We start from the raw sequence: 16,561 nt of genomic DNA, 5'->3' as shown, positions 1-16,561 counted from the left end.
GTAAATACAATAGTGCCCCCTCAAGCCCCCTCCCAAGATATCCACATCTTAATTCTTTCGAACCAGTGAATGTGTTACATTATATGGCAAGAGAAAATTAAAGGGGCAGATGGAATGGCAGTTGCCAAACAAGTGATTTTTTTTAAAGATTTTATTTATTTATTTGAGAAAGAGACAGATAGTGACAGAAATAGCAAGAGAGAGCACAAGCGGGGAGGAGAGGGAGAAGCAGGCTCCCACTAAGTGGGGAGCCCAACGTGGAGCTCAATCCCAGGACCCTGAGATCATGACCTGAGCCGAAGGCAGATGCTTAACTGCCTGAGCCACCCAGGTGCCCCCAAACAACTGATCTTAAAATAAGATTACTCTGGATTATCCAGTGGGCTAAGGTAATCACAAAGGTCCTTTAAATGTGGAAGAAGTGGCAGAAAAGGCTGTGTCAACGTGATGTGATGTTAGACAGACCAAACCAGCCATTGCTTGCTTTGAAGATGGAAGGGGCCATGAGGCAAGGGAAGCAGGAAGCCTTAAAATATTGGAAAAGGCAAGAAAATGGATTCTCTCTGAGAAGTTTGTTTCCCGATACCAAATACATGGTGCCTTCACCAATCTCTATGGCATCAACACCAATTCCCCAATTGTCCAACATTAATTGGGTGTCCAACATTTCAATTCAATTCTCACACTAACTCCCAGAGTTAGCACAGATCCCACAGATTAAGGGCTCAGTTCCACAGGACCACCCCACTTCAGACACCAGCCACAAATGGAATGCCCAGGATGCTCACATTTCTGCCTGGCTAACTATAAATTCAGGTGTTACCCTTCAGGTTCAATAATTTGCTAGACCTAGTCACAAAATTCAGGAAAATAGGTGACTTACTATGGCCACTTGATTATAAAGGATACAACTCAAGACCAGCCAAATGAAAGAGACGCATAGGACAAGTTATGAGGTAGGGGGACATGCAGAGCTTTTACTCTCCCAGAACCTTGATACGTTCACCAACCCAGAAACTCTCCAAGCTCCATAGTTTAGTGGTTTATAATGGAGATTTCATTACATAGGCATGCTTGGTTAAATCATTGGCCATTAGCAATTGAACTCAATCTCCAGCCCCTCACTCCTCCGTGGAGGTCAGGGGTGGGGTGGAGCCAAAAATCCCAACTCTTTTACCAGGGTTTGGTCTTTCTGGTGACCAGCCACCATCCTGAAGCTATTTAGGAATCCCTCACCCAAGAGTCATCTCATTAGCATACCAAAGACACTCATCACTCAAGAGATTCCACAGGTTTTTAAAGGTCTGTGCCAGGAACCAGAGACTTAGTATTTTTTATTATACTCCCCTAGAACCTCCAAAAAAGAGCATAGCTTTGCCAACACACTTTGACTATAGCCCAATGAGACCCATTTTGGACTTCTGATCTCCAGACCAATTTGCCTTGTTTTAAGTCACTAAATTTGGGATGATTTGTTAGAGCAGCAATCAGAGACTAACACACCGTTTTATAAACATTTGCAAGAGATTATCACACTCCTGTAGTGAGGCAGAATTTCAAATATTAAAAACATGGGAAGAGCTTTGATTTTTGTTTAGTTTGTTTTTTAGTTGTTGTATTTATAAAAGATTTTCACAGTGAAATTTTTCCTCTTGTATAGCTGTTTATATCAACGCAATGCAAAGTGACAGCATACTGACATTTGAAGGAAAATACACTATTTTCAGATCAGATATCAGCTGTCAACTTGGATAGAGTGCATTGTTTTCTGATATTTTATAGCCCAGTTCACAAAAATTTTACATGCTTACAATTCAGTTCTGGTGTGAAAAATTTGTTGAAATATGTTGCATACAGAGTGCACAATAAGAACCATTATAGACACAGCCTGAATAGATTCTATTGGGTCTAAATGGGAATGGACAAATGTAAATATGAAATAAAAATGAGAGATTGAAAAATTACTCATTGAAGCCAATGAAATTTGTGAATAATTTACATCAATAAGTATTCTCAAACTCACAAAATGAGTAAGTATTTTGATTGTGTGTTCACAATTCAAAATTCAGTGTACTTTTTTTTAGCTGGGGCTGAATTTATACAGTAACCAGGAAATCAGGAAACAAAATGTTAATTAAGCACTATTTCTGTTGATTGAATTAAAACATTGTGAATTAACTATGAGAATCTACAAACTGTAGCTATCTGGGAAGAAATCTTCTCAATATTAATATATATGTAGAGGCTGATTATCATGTCTGTTAAAACTTATTTTAAAGTACTTTTATATCACTTTCAAAGTGAAAATACATGCAAATACAAAGTATCAGATTATTGTTTTGATGAAAGGGAATTGATGAATTAGTTATTTCCTTTTCACTCTAAGGTAAATGGAGACGTAAAGAACTTACGTCCATACAGCAAGGTGTTAAGTTGTGATTTAAAAGAAAAAAATCAAATTAAAAAAATTAGAGTTCTTAATCTGATCTAAAGAACCATGGCTTTTGAAAGGGAATAAAATAATTAGGCTTAAATTATATTATTTTTCAAAGCAAACATGACTGTGAACCATCTCTTTTCTTGTTAAGCAAAATTTATTGTTTTTATTAATATTGCTATTATTATTTATATTTATGTAAAATAATTTCTGAATTATTAAAAATATACGATTAACATGTTTTTATTAAAAACACTTTAGGATTTACATGGCTTTACCTATATTACCTTATTTAGTCTTCACAGTTATTATTTAACATAAAGGAGAAGAGTTTTTCTTTGTAATTTTTTTTTAAACTAGGAAATAAATGTCTGAGCTCTGATTTATTCTTTTCAATTTCAAATTCAGATGCTTAGCTCAGTGCCAGGTACATTGAGAATATCCAATAAATGGTTTTCTAACCTATCTTCACCTTACCATTTCTGTGGGGTTTTTTTCATAATAAATCAAAATAATGTCACCAATTATCTAATTAACAGATTCAAATTATGTTGAAACTTAACTCTAAGTTACGTAATATTAGTCAGGAACAGTTTCACAGTTTTTTTTTTTTTTTAAGATTTTTATTTATTTATTTGACACAGAGAGACACAGCGAGAGAGGGAACACAACAGGGGGAGTGGGAGAGGGAGAAGCAGGCTTCCCTCTGAGCAGGGAGCCCGATGCGGGGCTCGATCCCAAGACCCTGGGATCATGACCTGAGCCAAAAGCAGATGCTTAATGACTGAGCCACCCAGGCGCCCTCACATTTTCTTTGATAAAGGCTTAGCAGGGCCTCAGGATATGGTTGGCATTTTGTGCCTTACATATGTGTCCCCCATGTCAGGGTGAAGGGGAGCTTGGCTTGGCAAGCAACGTCAGCCAGGAAGAAGAGCTGCTTTCTCCCATCCTCCCAGAAAGGGTGCCATTTTGCAATTTATAAAAGATATAAAGGCCCCATATGTGCGCTGGCTTAGGACAACAAAAATCTCTTGTTAACTTAATTTTTTTTTACCTTATAAATCCAAAATCATAGTTACTAGATTTATCTGTTATCTCTGCCAGAAACATGGGGACTATATAGTTTCATATCTATATCATTAAAATTATTTTCTTTCAGACATGAAGATATTTGTCATGTTTTCTGAAGTATTCTAAAATGATCGGCTCAACAAGTTCCTTTGTAAATAATTTGGCACAGAGATTACACATGTTTTCCACAACATTATAGGAAAAAGAGGCCAAAAGAAGGACCAAAATGGACAGACACCCCATCAAATGGTATCTGCCTTTCTGAGCATCATAAAAAATAAATAAGCCCCTAACCTGACATTTGGAAGGTTGGATTTACAGAAGGTCATATAACCATATCAGCATCATGGAGAGAAAGCCAGAGTTCTTTAATTCTTCTTTAATTCTAAAGGAGGCTCAGTAACAAATGCTTCCCTGCCCATTTGCTAAAATTTCTCCAATCTCCCATTCTAGTGTCACCGTTTAGGTTCAAGCCATCAGTGTCATTGCAACATCCCCTAACTGTCCTATTGGTTGATTAATTGATGGGTTGAATAAACATTTATATAATCCTTAATATAAGCCCCACATTGTTCTAAGGGTTTTATAAGTGCTGACTCATTTATTTAATCCTCTGAAAGGTGTGGTATACACTATTATTATTCCCATTTTATTGATGAAGATACTGAGCACAGAAAATAACTTTGTCAAGATACCACAGCTAGTAAAGTATCAGAATCAGGCTTCAAAGTGGCTAATCTAGCTTGTATCTATTACTATTTATTAACCACTACTTGTGTTACTTCCAGGCTTCCCTTTCCCTCTCATTGCTTTCCCCCTTCCAATCCATTTCCTATCTGAGACTGGGTTAATCTCTATCTGTTTTGATCATGCATTTATTAAATACACCCATGTATTTCTGCTTGTACCTGTACAAGTCACCAGAGCCTCAAGAGACTCTCCAAGTCTTCAAGAAACTCACAGCTTAGCAGAGGAGACTGACATCTTGATGAATGGTAGCATGCATGTTACACATTTGATATGCCTGAATCCTATTACTCTATTTCCTTTAGATTTTTGACTCCTGGCATATACATTAAAGAATGGCAAGGGAAATGAAAAATGAGATACAATTTTATTAATCTAGGCAAGCACATCATAACCCCAAAGATGTAGGGATTTTTGTAAACGATGTTGCAGTAAGCAGCTCAAGCCTGAGGCATCTTCAAAATAGATTTTGTCCATCACAGTATAACGCATGCCGAGCAGATATATATAACCCAGGTGCCCACATCTGCAAAGACTACAGGCCTGCTTCGTAGACGTGAGGCAGGAAGAATGAGGATAAAGAGTAGACGTGCATCGTTTTCCAACGTGTCTACTGCTGAGAGGTAGTTGAGTGTCAGATTGACCAAGCTGACCAGCCAGACCTTCTCCTTGGTAAAGGCCTGGAACCACTAGACCTGTCCTATTTATTCTGTGTGTGTTGAAAGCAGAGGAGGTTTTCTCCCTTTTGGGCATGAGAGGAAAGAGAATATGGGTTCTTTCCAGCAGTGGAGTGAGACACACAATCCCAAAGGAGCACTGAGTGCAAAACCACCTGACTCTGACAGAGAAAATCAGACACTTCCCCAAAGAGCAAACTTGTAAGCTAAGACTTGACAAAAATTTAATAAATAAGCCTAAATTTTTACCAATAAGACTATAGAAGAACAGCATATTTCTAGCAAACAGAAGCAAGGGAACAAAGCTACACAAGTGGAAAAGAATATGGAGGGTCCAAGAAAATGCCATGGCCAAAGAGGGCTATATTTTCACGGTAAGATCCCAGGAGATAAGACTAACTGGGAGGTGAGGGTCGGCATGTGAATGAGTTTGAGAAGTGCATTAGGAATCTGGACTGAATCTTAGAAGTCGTTTTCCAAGTATGTACCATGAATTTCTGAAGTTCTGTGGAGGATTTTGAGGTTTCGCAAACATTTTATTCAAATAACATTTAAATTGCATTTCTAAAATATGTGGCCAAAAATGACATATTCTAGAATTTAACCCCCTGAGGATTATCAATATAATAATTACAACCAAGTTTTCTCATTATGGGGTATAACTTTGACTCTTTCTGTGCAATTGTATAACTTCTGAAGAAAAAAAATTGATTAGGAAGTTTGCAGAGTTGTCCTAAGCATGTCTACTTAATTGATATTGGGAAATGCTATGGTATGGTAAAGCTAGTTTTAGAACTTATGGTAAGATGTGTTTTTATTTTGTACAAGTTTTATATTTATAAATGCTATCTTATGTTTTTGAGGCAAAATAATTATGCATTTCTGCCTAAAACTAGAAAATGTAAAATAATCGAAGGGCTTTTATGTCAAGGAGAAATGACAAATCAACTTTGCTGTCACCTGATCATCCAGCTAGTGTTGGTCATAGTGACAATACAAAATAAAATTAATTTGTTCTGCTTCTACACAAAATCACTCACAGGCAAAAATACTATGATCCTATTCATTTGGTCCTGGGTTTTATCTTTAGTTACATTAAAATATCTCTTACACTCCACCATGTTTTATGCAATGAGTTTTCCAAAAGAGTTTCTATGATTCTTGCTAAGTAATAATATCATTCTGTAATACAGCATAGTGTGCATGGAAATAAAGCTTCAAGCTTCTGTCTGCAGAAATAAATAACTTAATGTTATTTTTAAAAACACGACTTAAAAAATTTGATCATATTCAAATACCTTAAGGTATCACATGTGTTGGAAAAGCTACATTATCAGGATGGAGCTTATTAAACTTTCTGTTACTGATCTTGCACAAATGTCATATGAGTCAGATACTAGAAAATGCAATCTGCTAATTCAATCAAGACAAAAACATTCATTGTTCTTGCTTTGCGTGATATTTTCATAAGGACTTATTATTTTGTGGGATGCTTGACACACATTCAACTGTAGAAAAAAAATCCATAATGTGGTACTGTACTTGGAATTCTTCAGATCTAGCCTGTTGCAGATTAATGATGTTTTCATAGTTTAAATATCTTAATTTCCAAAGAACAAAATGACATATGATGATTTTTTAGTGTAAAGAAAATATGTTTTACATATGTAGTAGCAATTGAATAATATAAAGCAACTGTTAACCTCCAAAATTTCTACGTGACCAAAAGAGCTAGAACTCATGAATTACCAAGTGTCTTAGTCAGCTCATGCTGCTGTAACAAAATACCATAGACTGGGGGGTATAAACAACAGACATTTGTTTCTCACGGTTCTGGAGGCTGGAAAACCCAAGATCAAGATGTCAGCAGATTCACTTTCTGGATTGCACATGACCTCCTTCTCGCTGTGTGTTCCTGTGGCCATTCCTCATGCATGCTTGTGGAGGGAGACAGAGATCTCTCTCTCTCTCTTCCTGTTCATATAAGGGCACTGATTCCATCATGAGGGTCCCACCCTTATAATCTAAACCTGATTAACTCCCAGAGCTGCACCTCCAAATACTATCACACTGTGGTTAGGGCTTCAACATATGAATTTTGGAGGGACACAAACATTCAGTCCATAACATAGAAAAGCCACCCAGGCACCCATATGGTCATCTCCAATACAACTCACTGCCCAGTCCATCTCACAGTGATACAATGAGAAAGCAAAAGAAGGGAAAAACTGTTGTTTCCTAGATGTTCCCAAGTGGTTGTTCTACTTTTAATAGGTAGTAATAATGATTAAGATGTTATCTTTCAAAATACATTGTCAATGACACATAAGCTGTCCATTTTGTTAAGGCATGGTCTTTAAATCGTGGATCTTTCAATTATTTGTGGTAATTGCAGTAATTTATATGATTTCTATCACTCTATTATTGTTTGTCTTGAGCTAAAGTGCTGATATTAATATTTCAAGGGAAACCAAATCTAGTCACCCTTTATTTTCTAAAACCAAATACCCTTTCTTTAGGGAAAGCAGAGTATCTAAAATTTTATTGTTAGGATGTTTCAGTATTTAAGTGTAACATCCTAATGATAAAGTTTTTCTAAAGGGATTTTTAAAAAGTCTTTTTAAAAATTGCAGTGATAACTGAAAAATGATTTTCTAGGGTTATGGGTTAAAAAATTTGAAATTGCTGCATAGGTAGACTTGGATTAAACATGGGTGGATTAAAAATGGATGATGAATGCTAGGGGCCAGACTTTTCACTGTTGGAGGTGGGATTTACAGAGAAGCAAGAGAGAAATGTGAGAATGAACCATGTGGTACTGCATTAGAATTAGAGACATTAGGATGAGCTTGGGTTCAGTTTATTTCAGATGCAGATAGATGGATTCAGAAAAAAGGAGAGATATTTGTATACACTTCATAGCTCTGTTTGCTAAGAGGGCCTTGAAGCAATCACACTCTTATAGTGTTCTCACCCAGTGCCCAGATCTTGATTTCTAATAATATTTTCAAATAAAGGAATCAGGACTCTTTGGAAAAATGATTCTAGCGCTGGGGCAGCAGATGTACAAGATGACCCTGGAACCTCTTGATATGCCAAAAAGTAAGAAAGTGCTAAAAAACAAAACAGAACAGAACAAGAAAAGAAACCGAAGGATGGGGCATGTCAAGGGAACACACAGGGCCAAACTAAAGTGCTATTAATGGCCAAATTTGAATTTTCAAATGGAAGAGACTCACCAAATGCCAGTTAAAATTATGGCAAAAAGACAGACACGGACGAGGCATAAGCCAGTCGAGTGCTGAACTCCAAAAACAAAGAGAAATCATGTCAAGGTTCTTGAGACGTGAGGACCAACATAGGAAAAGAATAGCTTGTCATCAGATTTCTCCTTTGCAACACTGGAAATCAGAAGACAAGGTTTGTGGAAAGGGACAGTGTCCTTGGAATATTGTGCCTAGCCAAGTGTTTATAAATAAGTAAGGAAGGAGTAAGGGCAACTTCAGATATTTCCAATTCCAAAAGCACATCACTCATCACAATTGGTTCCCCCTCCCTACCCCCACCCCACCCCCCCGCCGGGGCAGAAGGGAAAGGGGGTTGAGGGAGAGTCCAAAATATTATACCCAAATAATAAAAAAATCTCAAAAGGTACTAATAATATCTATAAAACAGGAGTGGGTAAAGAATCGTGTGAAACTTAAGTCAAAATAAATTTTGATAACATGTTCGCAAACTATAAAAGTCTCTGCTAAAAGTAAAGTTTAAAATTATCTAAGAGATTCAATTGCTGACTCCCACCAAAATGCAGAAGAAATACGAGCAGTTAAAGAATAAACAAAATTTACTACTCTTCCTTTCAAGTTTCTAGATCTGTTAAATTATTTAAACCTCAAGATTATAAACTGCTATGTAAAAAGACCTATTCTCATTCATGACTACTTATCTTTGTGATTCAATATTTTTTCTATTCTGTACAACCAAAAGTCTGAAATAACTTCTTTCCATGCTGAACTGATACCAGACTTCACTATCATTCCTAGCTGTCTATTTAATATTATCAAAATATATTAAAATTGTTAATATTCTTCAAAACAGTTTCCCTGTTCTTGTGTTCTTGTCTCATAATATAGTATATATTACAAAGTTGAATTTATAAGGTCTATACTACTAAAACAGTGCCTCTTTACTAATTTTAGATGTAGGTGTCTTTTCTTTTAGGGGTTTTCTAATAAATGTTTGAAAGTTGTGACTGTAGATAGATGTTGAGTAGGAAAGTCACATGAACAGAACTGTAGTTTAGAAGAAAATAATTCTGGTGGCAATGGAGTGAACAGCTGGAAGAGGAGAGAAAATATAGGGACATAGTAGGAGACATTTAATATCCTGTTAAGTATTTTGATTATCAGAGCTACAATTTGTTACGCACTTGCTGTGTGCCTGGGATTGTGTGGAGTCCTTCAGGCACACCATCCCGCCTCTGTCATTCTCACAACTAGCCAGGCAGGTGTTATCACCCTCTTGTTAGGAGGCTGCAGTGGGTAAGTGAATTGTCCAATCCAGGCTCTTCATATGCTACGGCGCAGAATTGTTTCCCAGCGATTTCACAGTACTGTGTGTGACTTAAACAAATAGGTAATTCTTTCAGATATGTTATTTACTGCTTATGAAGCACCCTAACACTTAATTCCAGGAAGCAGTGAGTCATTCATAGGTATTTGTGGATAGCTAAAAGAATGCACAAAGATAATCAAATCTCCCAAAATTTCCATGGTGTTTTGGTTATTTTGAACAATAAATATTAACTAACCCGTATGCTTTTTTTTTCTTTTTGTTGTTCCTGTTTGAAATTTGAGTCAAATTATGTTGCAAAACCCACAGTTCAGAAGACTGTGGAGGAATTGTCCTTCTCCGTATATTCATAGAGTAGTACTTTCTTCTTAGTAAACTGAAACTTCAAACACACGTTTTGGATTGAAAATTTATCTTAGTTTTTTTGAAGATAGTAAAGTGAAAAAAAAAAAAACCCACACATTTGAATGCAGGAAGCCTTTAAGCATCTCCTCTGCCCTCCCCTCCCCCCATTCTTCCTGTGAAGCATCAGAATAAACATCCCTCGTTTGAACTAAATCACCCACTGTGCGTAGCTGATATCATAAGCACAGACATAGATACCTCATAACCAGAGCTCCCGCACCTTATCAGAACATCCTCATCTGAAACGTGAGGATGCTGGGACCCAGGCTTTTTGCATGTGGTCATATCAATTAGGGGGAAAGAGAAAAAGTGCATGGCGGGAAGAAGGGGGGTTATCCCTGTTTGTTTAGGCTTCACTAGCTTAGGTCTATTAAGGCCTAATTCATTATGTGTGTTACCTGATGGTGAGCAAAGCAGCTGAATGTTGTATTTCTTTGTAATGCTGACATTTCCTTCACACAAGTTAAAATTAAACCTTTTATTAGTTCAGGGAAGGCTGAGGCAGGAAACAATAGAAGCTCAGGGAGAGTAATTATTTCTGTTCCATTGTGTAGGATGTTTGAGCTTTTGATTAGTTGCACTATACAGTACTTAACAGCTAACCAATCTTACCATGATTAACAACACACGAGAAGTTTTTTATCCTGACAGTGTGCTGCACACCCCTGAAATGTTGGCTTTCTAGGTTTCTTGGTGACTTCAATCTTGTTTTAAAAATACCTCTCATTTTCTGGGGTGTTTGAAAACGACCATACTATCAACAGCATGGAGTAGAAAGCAGCAGGCATGGCAAGAGGGGGTCACTATAAAATGGATGCAAAAAGCTGTGGGTTGTACACCATTAAGCATTCTCAGTGTGTTTCTAATGAGCTTATTATGGCCTCACCGAATTACTGTTTCTACTCCAGCCCGGTAAATTACAGTATGCCCAAATTAAATCAGTGGGACTCAATAGAAGCCAGTCTTCATCAGGGTCCACATTTGTAAGAATTAAAAAATCATACTTAATCATATTCAATCATGTCCATTGTCTCCCAAGTATTAGGCTCAATTTCTTCCCCCAAATATTTGGGTCCTAGAGTTGTTTCATGCTCAAAGAGCAATTTTATTTCTTTCCCTATTTTCTACAAGTGCAATTCTTATTCCACGTCTGGTCATTCTAAACCACTTGCAGTGTGAATGCTGAAGATGAATTCCAATTCAATAATCACTATTAAGTAGTAACGGCATCATTATCACATCTGTATACGTTAGTCACTAAATATGTGTGGCTTTCTCTTTGATTTTAAAGTGTTCTAAAAGCTGGGATTTGCTAAATTACATATCATTAGTTAGCAGTGACTTATGTCATTTGGGCTAAAAATGTTTTTTAAAAGCCTTGAGGAGAGACTGCAACACGTGTCATCTGCTGTGTGAATGAACAGAAATGTTGTATAGATAAAATAAGCCACGCCACATAGATCAGCTTTCTAGAATAAAAAATAAAATGCTACCAAGGTTTGAAGTGGGAGAAATAAAATTTACAGAAAAATGGGATAATCACTGCTTTTTTATTATTTCACGTAACTATTATGTCAGGTAATTTCTACTTACAACACTTCTTGTCTAAGGGTTAAAGAAACATCACATGAGCACTTGAGAGGAATGTGTATTCTGCTGTTGTTGGATAGAATATTCTGTATATACCTGTTAGGTCCACTTGGTTTATAATGTTGTTCAAATTCACTGTTTCTTTATTGATTCTTAATCTGGATGATCTATCCATTGTTGAGGGTGAAGTATTAAAGTCCCCAACTATTATTGTATTATTGTTTATTTTTCCTTTTGGCTCTGTTAGTTTTTGCTTTATAACTTAAGTGCTCCAATGTTGGGCACAAAAATATTTACAAGGGTTATGTCTTCATGATGTATTGATTTCAAGCTATACCATAAAGCCATAGTCATCAAAACAGTGTGGTATTGGCCTGAAAAAAGAGAAATAGACCAGTGGAGCAGAATTCAGAGCCCAGAAATAAACTCAAGCATAAACGTTCAACTAATATTTGACTAGGGAGCCAAGAATACTCTATGGAGAAGAAACAGTCTTTTTAGTAAATGGTGCTGGGAAAATTGGAGATTCACATGTAAAAGAATGAAACTGAACCCAGATCTTGCACCACTCATAAAAACTTACTCAAAATGAATTAAAGAATTAAATGTAAGACCTGAAACCATGAAAAGAAGAAAACATAGGAATAAAGGTCCTTGACATGGGTCTTGGTAATAAATTTTTGGATACCATAACTAAAGCACAAGCAACAAAATAAAAAATAAATGAGTGGGGCTATATTAAACTAAAAAGCTCCTGCACAACAAAAGAGAGCTCAACAAAGTGATAAGCTAACCTATGGAATGGGAAAAGAATTGCAAAACATAGTATCTGATAAGGGGTTAATATACAAAATATATACAGAACTCATACAACTCAATGGCAAAAAACAAACATACATGCAACCCAATTAAAAGATGGGCAAAGGATCTTGAAGAGACATTTCTCCCAAAAAAAGATGTACAAAAGGCCAACAGACACATGAAATGATGCTCAACATCACAGTCATCAGGGAAATGTAAATTAAAACCGCAATAAGACATCACCTCAAGCCTGTTAGAATGGCCAAGAGATAACAAATGGTGGCAAGGATATGGAGAAAAGGGAACCCTTGTGCCCTGTTGATGGGAATGTAAATTGGTGCAGCCACTGTGGAAAATAGTATGGAGATTCCTCAAAAACTTAAAAATAGAACTACCCTCTGATCAGCAATTCCACTTCAGGGAATATTATCCAAAGACAATGACAAAAATACTAACTGGAAAAGATATCTGCACCCCCATGTTCATAGCAGCATTATTCATAATAGCCAAGACATGGAAACAACCCAAGTATCCACTGATGGATGAACGGATAAAGTTATGGTATATATATAAATATATATTTATATGCACAGTGGAACACTATTCAGCCACAAAAAATGAGAAATCCTACCATTTGCAACAACATGAAGGGAACTTGAAGACACCATGCCAAGTGAGATGAGTCAGAAAGAGAAGACAAATACTGTATGATTTCCATTTTATGTGGAATCTAGAAACAAAACAAAACAAAAACCCTAAAGTCATGGAAAAAGAGCTCAAACCTGTGGTTACCAGAGACAGAGGATGGGGGACAGGGAATGGGAGGAAGGTGATCAAAAGGTACAAATTTCCAGCTAGGAAATAAGGACTAGCAGGGCACCTGGGTGGCTCAGCCAGTTAAGCATCTGCCTTAGGCTCAGGTCATGATCCCCGAGTCCTGGAATCAAGCCCCAAGTTGGGCTCCCCACTCAGTGGGGAGTCTGCCTCTCACTCTCTGTCTGCCCCTCCCCCTGTTCGTGCTCTCTCTCTCTTCTTTCTCAAACAAATATATAAAATCTTAAAAAAAAGAAAGAAAGAAAGAAGAACTAGGGATGTAATGTAAACCATGATGACTAGAGCTAACAGTGCTGTTTGATATACAGGGAGGTTGTTAAGAGAGTAAATCCTAAGAGTGCTCATCACAAGGAGAAAATGTTTTTCCTTTTTCCTTTTTATTTTTATTGTATCTATACACGAGAAGATGAATGTTAGCTGAACCTATTGTGGTAATCATTTCACAACATACGTAAATCAAACCATTGTGCTGTATGCCTTCAACTTACACAGTGATGTATGTCAATTGTTTCTCAATAAAACTGAAACAAAAAACAGAGATATTTCCCATTGCATTACAGATAATAAAAGGCTGAGCCAGAATTAATACCCAGAAAGAAACAAACAAATAAACAAACAAACATTAAACAATTCAGTTTCACTGTCTTTCTTTTGTAATTCTCATTGGTTTGGGCTACACAGGAAGAAAAAAAAAAAAAAAACGCCCCAAAGAGTATTTAAATGGAATTGACTCGCAGTTTCCATTCTCTAAAACCAGACAGCATAATCCCTGCCCATTAGTGTATTAATTGGTTATCACGTTATTGGTGGAGGGTCAAATTAGGCTATTTAATTTATAGTAGGAAATAAAATTCCTCCCTCCTTTTCCACAGAATCCAGCCATCATCCTGCCCAGCCTCTCCCCATCTGGCTCAAAGCACTCTCTGCTTTTCACAGAGAGCAGCTTAACAACAGGACTTTATACAGTTATAAATAAATAATCCAGGTTCTCATTCCTAAAATGGAACGCAAAGCACAGAGCTGGTTTAGAAGTTGGCATCGTGTGTCCTGCGTATGTGAAGCATCAGCGTTGATTAGCACAGACAGGAGATCGGAAAACCATGAAGCACTTTTGAAACCTTGATAGGAAGTGACTCTCTCTGGATGCAGATTTATTGATACTGACAACGTTGTTTTTTTCTCAATTTTTTAAAAAAGTGAAAGTACCTTGTACATGGAAAAATACAGAAACCAAATGAATAATGAAAAAACAACAGCTCGGTAGAACTAAATGTCCTAGAGCCTGAAAGAACATGTGTGTGTGGTTGGAGGGTGGGGAGAGAGAAAAAGGAAGAGAAAAAAGAAGAAAGGGGGGCAGTAGGCAGGCAGGAAGGAAAGGTTAAATACAAAATGCTTTCAGCAGAGTTTTAAAAAAATAAATATCCTATATAATTTCCAAACGTTTGCAAAACTCCAGTCCTTGGGCTCATCTACTCCTTTAAAAGGAAAGGCCTACGATATTCAGCAACATTAGCCTGAAACCTGGAATCTTGGGAAACACCATCTCACAGTGTATACTCGTATACAGCCAAGGAAAGAGATCGATGTAAAAGTGAATCCCCTCCAAAAAAGCAAGAGAGATAGTAAAAAAAAAGAAAAGAGAAAAAAATAGCCTTAAAACACATGGCAATCATCTCAAATGTCAGTCTCTTGATTATTATTATTTTTTTGTTTTTGGTTAAGAAAAAAGAGAGAGCTTTTACCAAGCCTTCCCGAATTTATTTGTGGTTAAGTCAAAAATTGCGGTCACTGAATGGCTGAATTACAAGAAAATCCCAGGACTGTAATTCAATCTTCCTCAATATCGTCAGACTACTCACACCACAGGGGAAAGAGCTAGAAATCACACTCAACGTTGGAAGTGAGGATATTTAGTGCAGGGCAGAGAGGCTGTTCTGTTCCATTCCAGGGCTGTGTTCTCAGAGGAGGATACAAACCTTTATCCTCTGTCCAAGGTCCAAGATAGTAAGGTAGCTCTCACATCTGGGAGTGCTCTTTCTGGACCGTGTTCCAGACTCCTTAAATAGGCTGTCTGTGCCAGACAAGGTTTTCCTTCATGCTTTATGACTGTTCTGTCTCAGTAAACACACTCAGAACAAGCAGTCCTTCAACTACATCCTTCCCTTGGGATCAAGTTAACCCCATCCTAATCAGTGCAGTAGACAGTGTAGACCCTTAAAGGAGCTAAACACTGTCTTGGAACCACCAAGTTTAATCCAAAGTATGAAACCAAAATCAGGGGCAGGTGGAGGGCCACTCAGTCACTGCAGAAAATATGACACTGCTGGTTGGAGTCTTTGACCCAAGAATGGCCATGGCCATCTGCATAGTACAATCCTTAAGGACAAAGAAACAGGTAAAAAAAAAATGTGGATATGAGAAACATGATCGAAGTACACCATTTCCTGTTCTTCTCCCCCAGCATGTGTGAAATTTCCTTTGGAATTTCTCATGGGTGTAGATTGAGTTCCCTGCACAATAACTATTGATGATCATTTCCATGGCCTCTCATGGAATGTGAGGTTGCCATGGGAGGGAGTATACCACTTACAAAAACTTCAGGCGATCATAAATAGTATTCATCAGGATGTCATCAAAATATTGGAATGGCAAAGGAATAACAATGTAGAAGACAAACAGTATTTTCTGAAAAATGAAAACTCAGTGCAATGAAAAGGGCTTAGCAGTTCCTGCCAAAGACACACATTGAGAAGTGCTATGAGACTTTTGAAGGTATAGTACTTGTTAAACTTGTTATACCTACTGTAACATTTGGGTGAGTTATTGGTCTGAAGCTATGCCTGGACAAGGAGAGAGACTGTAGTTTAATTCATGGTCCAGAGTATCCAGGAAACTGCTTTCCATATGTGAAAGAGGAAACAAGCTGGTGGACATACAAGCCAGGGGACTCTGGTGGCCTGCCCTCCTCACTCACGGCATCTTGATCAGATCCTGAGCTCACTGCCAGGGCCGACATTGTTCTTATTGGAACCTGAACATTCTAAGAGTCTAAGAGCCAGCCAGGCCTTCATTCTTGGGTTCTGCAATGCTTATGCAGTTTAACCCCTTTAGTACCAATAGAAAGCATTCACAGACTTGGTGGGGACAACAGCTTAGACACAGAGAGACAGGGGCACTGATGGATTGGGTACCATAGTAATGACAGGGGGCTAAGCCTAGATTTTACAAAATGGGAAACCAAAAGATCCCATGATGCCTGTCTACCTCATCCTTCCACCTCCCACTGAAGCGGGAGAACTAGGTTCTTGTCTCATGGAGTCGAAGAATAAATCTCTTGGACAACGGAGGAGAGTGAGTAAAGCGACAGAAGTTTATTAAGTGAAAATACAGAAAAAGCTCTCAAGAGTGAGAGGGGTCCTGAAAGGGT

At 37.5% G+C, this 16,561-nt stretch overlaps 1 pseudogene; it reads right to left on the bottom strand.

The window, feature by feature from the left end:
* The window catches only part of LOC116643236, a 31,133-nt pseudogene extending 14,983 nt beyond the window's left edge, over positions 1–16,150 (bottom strand).
* Between the last annotated feature and the right edge of the window lie 411 nt (positions 16,151–16,561).

This window comes from Phoca vitulina, unplaced genomic scaffold (assembly GCF_004348235.1).
Source record: "Phoca vitulina isolate PV1807 unplaced genomic scaffold, GSC_HSeal_1.0 scaffold25, whole genome shotgun sequence".
Classification (NCBI taxonomy): domain Eukaryota; kingdom Metazoa; phylum Chordata; class Mammalia; order Carnivora; family Phocidae; genus Phoca; species Phoca vitulina.
Note: the sequence above shows the minus strand (reverse complement) of the source record. Positions and strands in the feature narration are given on the sequence as shown.